Source organism: Pseudophryne corroboree, chromosome 12, assembly GCF_028390025.1.
Source record: "Pseudophryne corroboree isolate aPseCor3 chromosome 12, aPseCor3.hap2, whole genome shotgun sequence".
In the NCBI taxonomy this organism is placed as follows: domain Eukaryota; kingdom Metazoa; phylum Chordata; class Amphibia; order Anura; family Myobatrachidae; genus Pseudophryne; species Pseudophryne corroboree.
Window position 1 is genome coordinate 167,501,591 of NC_086455.1, and position 12,283 is coordinate 167,513,873.

General features: G+C 46.6%; 1 long non-coding RNA gene across 1 annotated transcript in view; it reads right to left on the reverse strand.

Moving 5' to 3' along the window:
- Positions 1-12,283, reverse strand: part of LOC134980575 (uncharacterized) — a 53,319-nt gene that overhangs the window by 18,809 nt on the left and 22,227 nt on the right. The gene's annotated exons all lie outside the window — the stretch shown is intronic.

Genomic DNA, 12,283 nt, shown 5'->3' on the forward strand with positions numbered 1-12,283 from the left:
GCAAACCCAAGTGACCATTGACCTAAATTGTCTGAATAGGGTCGGGGCTATCTTACTCACCAGGCCAACCTCAGTGCTCTGTGCCATCAGCTGTAAACGCCCGTCTTGATCTCTGAAGGAAGATGTCACCATTCTGGCTTCCTCAGTGTCTGATTGGGCCATGGTTATGTGACTAAGGGGGAGATTTACTAAGCAGTGATAAGAGCGGAGAAGTGAGCCAGTGGAGAAGTGGCCCCATCAACCAATCAGCAGCTCTGTATCATTTTATAGTATGCAAACTATAGATGTTACTCCAGTGCTGATTGGTTGCCATGGGCAACTTCTCCACTGGCTCACTTCTCCGCTCTCACTGCTTAGTAAATGTTCCCCTCAGTCACATAACCATAGCCCAATCAGACACTGAGGTAGCCAGAATGGTGACATCTCCCTCTGCTTAGTAAATGTCTCCCTGAGAGAGAGATACTTTCTTGTCAGTGGTCTTATATGAAAGTAGCAATGGTGCCATTGTGTTAGGGGGGAAGACCTCGCATTGTTACACAGTCACAGCGCTGGCTTTACATTCTTTACTTAATGTTACAGAATTTGGGGGTCATTCCGAGTTGATCGCACGCTGCCGATTTTCGCAGCGCAGCGATCAGCTTACTACTGCGCATGCACGCGCGTGGTACAGGTACAAACAGCATTGTTGCTGTGCAATGCTTCTAGCGACGATTCCATTCGCACAGCCGTTCGCAAGGAGATTGACAGGAAGAAGGCGTTTATTGGTGTCAACTGATCGTTTTCTGGGAGTGGTAGGGAAAACGCAGGCGTTTCCAGGCGTTTGCAGGGCGGGTGTCTGACGTCAATTCCGGGACCGGACAGGCTGAAGTGATCGCAGCGGCTGAGTAAGTCCTGGGCAACTTAGAAACTGCAAAAAAAGTTTTTGTCCCGCTCGGCTGCACATGCAATCGCACACTTGCAAAGCGAAAATACACTCTCCCGTGGGCGGCGACTATACGTTTGCACTTTGCACGGCTGCAAAAAGGAGCTAGCGAGCGATCAACTCGGAATGAGGGCTTTCGTGACATGAGAAGATGTAAAAGAGGGCAGATAATGCTGCATAGGGCTATAATAGAGGAATGCAGGTAATGCTATCTGCGACACATAAAGTTCTTTAGTAATAATAGGGTTTCATGTAACAGTCACAAATGTTCATTTTTAGAAAGAGTTATACTTTAACAATATTATTGGTTTATTCTTTCAACAACTGTCATGTATCTGAGCACGTTCTGTAGTGTTCTGCTGTCATGTATCTGAGCACGTTCTGTAGTGTTCTGCTGTCATGGCTGTAACCATTTGACTGGTATCTTCACATCTGCCAAGCTGTGATTTCCTTGTTGCTTTCTGAGGCGACAGAGTCAGAAACGCCCAGCGGCTGCTGCTGGAAGAGGATCATCCCCCAGCCGCCGGGTTCTGTACACCCAGTCAGCCTCTCCATTGCTGCGGAAACACACCTGCAGGTTCCACTTTCCAGCCAGGTAAAGAAGAGTGAACTTATAAGGATCACCCAACCGCAGCTGCAGGAAGAGAGTCTCCCTGCAGCCCGAGCTGATGAGGCTCAGGGAAGCTGCAGCTTACCTTCTCTCCCCTGGTCACACAGAGACTGAGGTCCTAACAGGACCTCCCAGAGTCTGTTCCTACTACCTTTCCCATCTCCCAGCTCTCAGTAATGGGTGATCTCCAAGGACAGGGCCATAACTAGGGGTGTTCAAGCACTGCCGCTGCGCAGAGCACAGGGTTCTGTGGGCAGCACCGTCACTGCTAGTTGGTACCTGCATCTGGCTGGCAGGGTGGATGGAATGGCACCCTACAGAGTTGCTGCTGCAGAACCGCCAGAGCTTTCTTTGGACAATGCAGACAGCAGCTGGAAACAGCCTGAGGATGCTCTGTGCAGTTCTGTGCTCACCGGCACTGGCGGCTCTGCTACTTCCACATGATGTAATGTGTCTCAACGGTGTGGACGGCCCAGGGAGCTAGTGAGCCCTGTTACGGTGCTGCCCAAGGATGCCCACCCTCTGCTGCTGGCTGCTCTTCTTGCAGGAGGTATAACTAGGTATTATAGTTTTATGCAGTTTAATCAATAAAAAAACGACTGTGCTAATAGGGTGTGCATGTAGCTTGTAGTGGCAGTAACTAGAGATGTGCGCTGACCCCTGGGTTTTGGTTTTGGATCTGTATTTTTAAAACAAATCATAAAAGCAGCTAAAATCACTATACAGCAAAACCTCAAGTTCACTAGGCTACACAGTAAAGCCATGACCTCAAGTCCCTAAACTTTACAGCAAAGTTTTCACCCCAAGTTCCTTAGACTATACAACAAAAACCTTCATGTAAAGTTCCTTAGACTATACAGAAATACCTTCACTCCATGTTCATTAGACTATACAGCAAAATCTTCTACCCAAGTTCCTTAGACTATACAGCAAAACCTTCTACCCAAGTTCCTTAGACTATACAGCAAAACCTTCTACCCAAGTTCCTTAGACTATACAGCCAAACCTTCTACCCAAGTTCCTTAGACTATACAGCAAAACCTTCTACCCAAGTTCCTTAGACTATACAGCAAAACCTTCTATCCCAGTTCATTAGACTATACAGCAAAACTTTCTACCCAAGTTCCTTAGACTATACAGCAAAATCTTCTACCCAAGTTCCTTAGACTATACAGAAAAAGCTTCCACCCCAGTTCCTTAGACTATACAGCAAAACCTTCTACTCAAGTTCCTTAGACTATACAGCAAAACCTTCTACCCAGGGCCCTCATTCCGAGTCGTTCGCTCGGTATATTTCATCGCATCGCAGTGAAATTCTGCTTAGTACGCATGCGCAATATTCGCACTGCGACTGCGCCAAGTAATTTAACAATGAAGATAGTATTTTTACTCACGGCTTTTTCTTCGCTCCGGCGATCGTAATGTGATTGACAGGAAATGGGTGTTACTGGGCGGAAACACGGCGTTTCAGGGGCGTGTGGTTAAAAACGCTACCGTTTCCGGAAAAAACGCAGGAGTGGCCGGAGAAACGGAGGAGTGTCTGGGCGAACGCTGGGTGTGTTTATGACGTCAAACCAGGAACGACAAGCACTGAACTGATCGCAGATGCCGAGTAAGTCTGAAGCTACTCTGAAACTGCTAAGTAGTTTGTAATCGCAATATTGCGAATACATCGGTCGCAATTTTAAGAAGCTAAGATTCACTCCCAGTAGGCGGCGGCTTAGCGTGTGTAACTCTGCTAAAATCGCCTTGCGAGCGATCAACTCGGAATGAGGGCCCAAGTTCCTTAGACTATACAGGAAAACTTTCCACCCCAATTGCTTAAACTATACAGCAAAACCTTCTACTCAAGTTCCTTAGACTATACAGCAAAACTTTCTACCCAAGTTCCTTAGACTATACAGCAAATCCTTCTACCCAAGTTCCTTAAACTATACAGCAAAACCTTCTACCCAAGTTCCTTAAACTATACAGCAAAACCTTCCACCCTAGTTCATTAAACTATATAGAAAAACCTTCCACCCCAATTCCTTAGACGATACAGCAAAACCTTCTACCCAAGTTCCTTAGACTATACAGCAAAACCTTCTACCCAAGTTCCTTAGACTATACAGCAAAACCTTCTACCCAAGTTCCTTAGACTATACAGCAAAACCTTCCACCCAAATTACTTAAACTATACAGCAAAACCTTCTACTCAAGTTCCTTAGACTATACAGCAAAACCTTCTACCCAAGTTCCTTAGACTATACAGCAAAACCTTCTACCCAAGTTCCTTAAACTATACAGAAAAACCTTCCACCCCAGTTCCTTAGACTATACAGTAAAACCTTCTACTCAAGTTCCTTAGACTATACAGCAAAACCTTCTACCCAAGTTCCTTAGACTATACAGCAAAACCTTCCACCCAGTTCATTAGACTATACAGCAAAAATTCCACCCCAATTGCTTAAACTATACAGCAAAACCTTCTACCCAAGTTCCTTAGACTATACAGCAAAACCTTCTACACAAGTTCCTTAGACTATACAGCAAAACCTTCCACCCAAATTGCTTAAACTATACAGCAAAACCTTCTACTCAAGTTCCTTAGACTATACAGCAAAACCTTCTACCCAAGTTCCTTAGACTATACAGCAAAACCTTCTACCCAAGCTCCGTGTGGGACAGTCGGACAGTGTCTGAATAGCGTGACTGTCCCGCTGGAATCTGGATAGTTGAGAGGTACTGTATGATACTGGGCCTTATTCAGGTTTGTTAGAAAACCAAAAAAGCAAGCAATTGGGCAAAACCATGCTGCCCTGCAGGTGGGGGCAGATGTAACATGTGCAGAGAGAGTTAGATTTGGGTGGCCAGTATTTATCCTGCACAGAAACAATATAACCCACCCAAATCTAACTCTCTCTGCACATGTTACATCTGCCCCACTTGCAGTGTAGCATGGTTTTGCCCAATTGCTTGCTTTTTTAGTTTGCTAACAAACCTGAATAACCCCTCTTGTACCTTCATGCAATAAATGAAATTAGGAGCAAGTAACTCTCCTACCAGTTACAGCAACTCAGGGTGGCATTTCTCTTAGACATCCCGCGTACTGAAAGGGTTCTCTGTAACGTTTTATAGCCATGCCTTGATTATGGATGCATAAAAACTGTTTGCTTTGTTAACCACTGTATCTGATAACGTTATCTGACAAATTTTAAGATTCAATTATAGTGTAAATAAGAATTATTCTAGCCAGGCAGATACGGCCATTGTTTAGCACAAAGCAACATAACTTTCTGCACAAATCCGCTTCATCTCCACGACTTATTTCAACTGAATTTAATTCAATTTAATTAAGTATTTCAAGTAACAGAATGAACGACGTGTGTGGATGCGGTGCAGGACTGCATCGTTTTTCTCTTTCATATCAAATTCAGAAATTTAATTTCTTCAATTGTTTATTGAAATTTGTGCTTTAGCTTCAATATTTAGTGTCCCTGGAGGTTTTTTTTCCAGGACTTGCAACTTGTTGTAACCCCTTCTACTGCTTATGGCAGTGATTTTCAACCTTTTTTTACTCGCGGCACACCGAACAATATTTTAAAATTGCCAAGGCACACCATCAGTTCCCCACAGAAAAAAAACCCAAAAAAACCACACACTGGCACTCATAGTAAAAAAAAATCCACACATACATTGGCCTACACAGAAAAAAACAATCACATTGCTCCCCACATAAATCCTATTGCTCCCCACATGAATTATTCACATTGTTCCCCCCATAAATCCATACATTCTTATTCTCCCCACATAAATCCTATTGTTCCCCACAGGAGAAAAAAAATAACAAATATTAGGCCCTACCGGTCAGCTGTCCTCCTCCCTGTCCCTCAGTGGCGGGGATTGTTCATAGTGGAGTGCTGCAAATACTGAGCAGTGGGCAGTCGGGCAGGTGTGGATGTGGGTGGGCAAGGCAAGCTGTGTATGCAGGCGGGAACTGGAAGATGTGTATGCAGGCAGGTGGGCTGGCTGGGTGGTGAGACGCGGCGGCCGTGACCTATGATATCACACCACCGCGTCTTCAAGGCACAGGTCACAGCCGGAGCACGACTGATCATCTAAGAAGAGCCTGGGCCAACAGTTCACTGTGAAGGTGCATGAAGCTGCTCTGGCTCCGCGGCACACCTTGCAACCGGTCGCGGCACACTAGTGTGCCACGGCACACTGGTTGAAAAAGCCTGGCTTATGGGGTATATGCAATTCCGGACGAATTGCGCCTTTTTTTTCGTCCGTTTTAAGATTCGACTGTACTCGACAGCCGGAACCCTTCACCCGGGACCATGAATTCGACATATTCAATACCAAACTCATTCGACACTCCCCTTGTCGAATAACGGACCAATCGTCGAGTAGTGGGCGTCCTGAATTCGACTTCCCGCCGTTTTGAGGCCTTTAGTAGGGCTTGTTTACTGCATGCTCAGCAGCCATTTTGTGATCCTGCAGTGTGGAGTGGAGGTGCTGCAGAGCTAGCAATTTGGTTGTTTGCTGTGGTATCGTTTGGACACCCAGCAGGCTTTAATCCAGGACGGACAGGAGGATACCTGTTACCCCGGAGGAGAGTCATTTTTGGAGAGATTTCTACATTTGTAGGTAAGTACCACATGTGGTCTGGCGTTGCATGTATGTGTTTGTGTAGTGGGGGGGGTGCCATGAGGTGTACATGTGGCATTGCTTTGGGGTGTTTGGGGTATGTATATGTGTGCAGGTATGTGTATATAGCTCCTGCTTGTATTGCTGCATGTTTTTTTTTTGGAGTTTTGTGTTTGGGTGTAGTTTTTCACGTTTTTTTTTTTTTTTTTTTTTTTTTCATAAAATGATTTTTGGGTCATGCTTTTGCATTGGTGTACCTCCAGCATGTGCAGGAATGATTTTTGACTTGTTTGGGGTGACTTTGAGCGTGTTTGTGTCAGCTATGTGGTCGACATGTCGTGTCGTTTGTTTGCCAAACATGTTTTTTTGCTCCTATTTTAGCACTGGTTGACCTTCAGCATGTGCAGGGATGCTTTTTGACTTGTTTGGGGTGATTTTGAGGGTGTTTGTCAGCCATGTGGTCGACATGTCGTGTCGTTTGTTTGCCAAACATGTATTTTTGCTCCTATTTTAGCACTGGTTGACCTCCAGCACGTGCAGAGGTGCTTTTTGTCTTGTTTGGGGTGACTTTGAGCGTGTGTGTGTCAGCCATTTTGTGTGTGTCAGCCATTTTGTGTGTGTCAGCCATTTTGTGTTTGTCAGCCATTTTGTGTTATCACTGGTTGACCTCCAGCATGTGCAGGGATGCTTGTACGGGGGTTTTGGCTTGTTTGGCTGTTTTTTTTTTTCTATTCATTTTTTTTTTATGTGTGTTTGGTCCTGCAAGAGAACTGGGGTCCCAGCAGCATGACGTGTGGTTGCATGTAATTATGTAATGTGTGTTAAATTTGTAAAATGTATTATTATTTTTTTTTTTTTACAACAGAGATGTCCAAGGACAAGCGGGCCCGATCCCCCCCTTCCACCACCCCTCAGAAGAATTTGCCCTGCAAAGCAATGAGGAGTGGGAGTCGACCCAGGAGGAGGATACGACCGACCAGGCATGCAGTGAACAGCTGCGGTCGTCAAGGGACCAAACGGAAAAGAGAAAGAAAAAGAAAAGGCCTAGAAAGGTAAATACTGACAACACCTGCAGACACAATAGCATCCAACTTGACACACCCTAGTTTGCGCACTGCCATGCACACCTACAGGTATCTTTGCGCACTGCCAGGGATACTGACACACTCGCAGGTACATACCGATCATATTAATTGCATGTTTTTTTTATCCCTAAAGGCAAGAAGCCAGCCAGAGGATCAGTCGGAGGAGGAAGCCTCTGGTGAAGACGCAGGACAGAAAAAGCCGCGTGGACCCAGATACACTGAGGCGGAAAACTGTGCCCTAGTGGATGGCGTCGACAGGGCCTACGACGTTCTGTATGGACCAAGGGCACAGACCACAGCAGCTAAGACCAAGCGAAACATCTGGGATGCCATCGCGAGACAAGTCACTGCAGTATCTGGAAACCGCCGGAGCACCAGAAACTGCATGAAGCGGTACAGTGATTGCCGCAGACAGACCAAAAAGAAGATGGGGATTCAGCGCCGACATGAGACAGCTACGGGAGGTGGTCCGGCTCTCAATCTTAAGTGGCTACCCTGGGAGAACGCTATTAAAAGGCGCATGAACCCTGTCATGGTCGAAGGAGTTCGCGGAGGTGTGGACTCCAGCCGTCCTGCTGGCTTTCCAGAGGAGGAAGAACCGCCCAGAGGACGGAAGACGGCGGGAGATAAGCAGTCCAAAAGGAGGCCTGATGGTAAGAATACATTCAGATGAGCTGTACTAAAACTTTTTTTTTTTGTATTTGCTAATGTGTTTGTTTTTTTTCCACAAACACGCCTGCCCAGAGGACATCACCTACACGCAGGACATCGCCAGCGCGCGGACCATCACCTGCGCAGCAGGCATCGGCAGCAGCGCGCGGACCATCACCTGCGCAGCAAGCATCGGCAGTGCGCAGATCATCACCTGCGTGCCACACATTGTTAGGTTTAGGCTGCTTGAAGGCACGGTTAGGGTTGGGCTGTGGGAGAGGATAGTTAGGATTAGGCAGTAGTGAGAGGTTACATTTAGGCTGCGTGAATGTATGATTAGGGTTGGGCTGTGGGAGAGGACAGTCAGGGTTAGGCAGTAAGGAGAGGTTAGGTTTAGGCTGCGTGAGGGTACGGTTAGGGTTGGGCTGTGGGAGAGGACAGTTAGGGTTAGGCAGTAGTGAGAGGTTAGATTTAGGCTGTGTGAGGGTATGGTTAGGGTTGGGCTGTTGGAGAGGACAGTTAGGGCTAGGCAGTAGGGAGAGGTTAGTGTTAGGCGCCGAGGGTCCGCTCGTCAGTGCGGCCGGCGCCTAGCAACGGGGACGCCACTGTCGGATCGTGTTCCCCGTTGCTGGGTCTAAGTTTATATCATCACTGGTTTCCTGGCTGTGTAGCATGCAGCTGCACGGCATGTTGTAATTATCACTCATCTGTTTCCCTGGCCATGCAGCTTGTCAGCTGCATGGCATTTAATCCAATCAGCCTCCAAACAGCTGATTGGAAGACTCTCTGTTAAAAGCACTCTCAGGACTCCTCACAGACGCCGGTGATAGCTTCCTGTTTGCCTGATTCTGCTGCAGAGAGAGTTCCCAGTCCCGGTCTATTCGTTTGTTCCTGTTCTCAGTGATCCAGTACTCGGAAGTTACCATCTGTTCCTGGAGTCTGACCGAGCACCTTTAACATCTGGTGGTGTTCGTGAGTCGCGGCGCAGCCGTGTGTTGCGGCTTGTCCGCTACTATTTATTATTGTGTTTATTTTGAGTTCTGGTGCTTTGCGGAGGATTCCGCTTCCACAAGATCCACTCTGGTGTCCAGCGGTGCCGGATAGGAGTGTCGGATCCGTGGATCCTTGGTTGTCCTTTTCCCTGGCGGCTAGTCCGCACATACCTTTTGATTTAGTTAAGTTAGCTTGTGACCCCTGGCTTGGTTGATTAGTCAGAGGGCCCCTTGTTATCTCCCTGTCTCGGACTTCCCCTTGTCTCCCATTAAGACCTGCGGGGGCATCGGGGTTGGGCAGACATAATCCGCCCTTCGAACGCGGCTGCCATGGGCTCAAGCAACCATAGTCTCGCAGGGGATTTCTGATAACACGGGCGAGACAACGGAGTTAGGGCGCCAGGGGTTACTAGGCTCTCCAGCTCCCACAACCTGTATTTCATTCCTGTACTCAGATCTCTGCCATAAGATCTTCTCCAGTCTGGAGTACAGGAATCGTAACATTATCACCGGCCAGACAAAAGAAAAAATTTCAACAGGAGTTAATTTTTTCACTTATCCAGTAGGGAGAATTTTGTCGGCCTCATGAATCCCACTGGTGTTGGGCCAAATCCTGGCCAGTTTTTGGTTAGTCAGATTCAGGAACTCACCCAGATGGTTCAGGATCTGTCCCTCCGGGTGAGCTCACAGGAAGATCTGTTACGGACTTCCCCGAGGGTCATCCGTGAACCAAAAATGCATCTGCCTGACCGTTTTTCTGGGGATAGAAAACAGTTTTTTAATTTTAAAGAGTCTTGTAAACTGTATTTTCGTTTAAGACCAGTTTCCTCAGGTACGGAGGCTCAGCGGGTTGGAATTATAATTTCTCTGCTTCAGGGGGATCCTCAGACCTGGGCTTTTGGTTTAAAGACAGACGATCCGGCCTTATCGTCTGTAGACGCTTTTTTGAAATCTTTAGGGCTATTGTATAACGACCCTGATAGAGAGGCATCCGCAGAAAGTCAGTTGCGTGCTCTAAGACAGGGTAGGAATCCTGCAGAGAATTATTGTACGGAGTTTCGCCGTTGGTCGAACGACTGTGGCTGGAATGATCCTGCCCTGCGCAGTCAGTTTCGCCTCGGCTTATCTGAATCTATAAAAGACAGCCTCCTTCAGTATCCCGCTCCTGAGAACCTTGATAAACTCATGGAGCTCTCTATTAAAATAGATCGTCGGCTCAGAGAGCGGAGGACTGAGAAAGGGGCATCTGTAGTTTCTTTTCCCTGTGTTTCTTCCGTTCCGATAGACATGGAGGAGCCTATGCAGATTGGTCTCTCCAAATTGTCTCCGGAAGAAAGAACCAGGAGGCAAAATTCTGGTCTGTGTTTGTACTGCGGAGGTAAGGGACATTTTGCCCGTAGTTGCCCAAACAAGTCGGGAAACTTCCTGACCAAGTGAATAGTGAGGGGGTTCACTTTGGTCTACAGCTCATCTCCTCAAATAATTCACTATTGGTTCCTGCTAAAGTTTCTTATGACAGCCTCTGTTCCTCGGTCTCTGCTTTTGTGGACAGTGGAGCTGCAGGAAACTTTATGGACTTAACATGGGCCAAGGCCTTAGGTATTCCTCAGTTAACCTTAAGTAGGTGTATCACCATGCATGGTTTAGATGGGAGTCCCTTATCCAATGGGGTTATTTCTCTATGTACACCTCCTGTTTTGCTCTCGGTGGGAGCTCTACATTCTGAAAAGATTGAGTTTTTTCTTACCCATTGTCCAGCAGTTCCTGTGGTTCTGGGTCACCCTTGGCTGGCCTTTCATAATCCCATCATAGATTGGCAGTCTGGGGAGATTCTACAATGGAGTACCATCTGTGATAAAGAATGTATTACACTTCCTATCCGAGTAGCTGCTGCCAGGCCCGCACATATTCCTGGAGAGTACCAAGATTTTTTGGATGTGTTTTCCAAGGGCAATGCGGATATTTTGCCTCCCCATAGGCCTTATGATTGTACCATTGAGTTAATTCCTGGTGCCACGTTGCCTAAAGGAAGGTTATATGCATTGTCTGGTCCTGAAACTGTGGCCATGAATGAGTATGTGAAAGAAAGTCTTGAGAAAGGGTTTATCAGGCCATCTAAATCCCCTTTAAGTGCAGGTTTTTTCTTCGTAGAGAAGAAGGATGGTTCCCTCAGACCCTGCATTGACTTTCGAGCCCTGAATAAAATCTCAGTAAAGAATACTTACCCTCTGCCTCTGATCTCTGTCCTCTTTGATCAGCTACGTTCGGCTGTTATTTTTTCCAAGATTGACCTGAGAGGAGCATATAATCTCATTAGAATCAGATCGGGGGATGAGTGGAAAACGGCATTCAGTACTCAATCAGGTCACTATGAGTATCTGGTCATGCCTTTCGGCCTATCTAACGCTCCGGCAGTCTTTCAGGATCTCATTAATGATGTGCTCCGTGAGTTTCTGGGAAGATTCGTTGTGGTCTATTTAGACGACATTTTGATTTATTCTGACTCTATAGAACAACATGTTACCCAGGTGCGTCAGGTACTTAAGAAATTACGTGAAAATCACTTGTATGCCAAACCGGAGAAGTGTGAATTTCACGTCACGGAGGTATCCTTTTTAGGGTACATTATTTCCCCTCGGGGATTCCGAATGGAACCTAAGAAGCTCCAAGCCATCCTGAGTTGGGCGCAACCCACCAACTTAAAAGCAATTCAGCGCTTTTTAGGGTTTGCGAACTACTACAGAAGGTTTATTCACTCTTTCTCTGACATAGTTGCTCCCATTGTGGCACTCACTAAGAAGGGAGCAGATCCTACCAATTGGTCATGTGAAGCTAAAGTATCTTTTCAGGCCTTGAAACAAGCCTTTGTCTCAGCCCCTGTCCTTAGACATCCCAACCCAGAATTGCCTTTCATCGTTGAGGTAGATGCCTCGGAGGTTGGTGTAGGGGCTATCCTTTCTCAGAAGGATCCAGATTCCCTTGAGTTACATCCTTGTGCCTTTATGTCCAGGAAATTCTCATCTGCTGAATCCAATTACGATGTTGGTAATCGGGAGTTGCTGGCTATTAAATGGGCTTTTGAGGAGTGGAGACATTGGCTTGAAGGAGCGACCCATACCATTTCTGTTTTGACAGATCACAAAAATCTTCAATACATTGAATCAGCTAAGCGACTGAATGCCCGACAGGCTCGTTGGGCTTTATTTTTCACTCGTTTCAAATTCATTATCACCTTCAGACCTGGTTCCAAGAATACCAAGGCAGATGCCCTCTCACGCAGTTTTCTTCCCGCTCAAGACAACAGTCCTGTTACTCTCATACTTCCGCCTTCAGTCATTCAGGCAGGTCTCACACAGGATGTTTTTTCTCAATTGAAGCTGCTTCAACATCA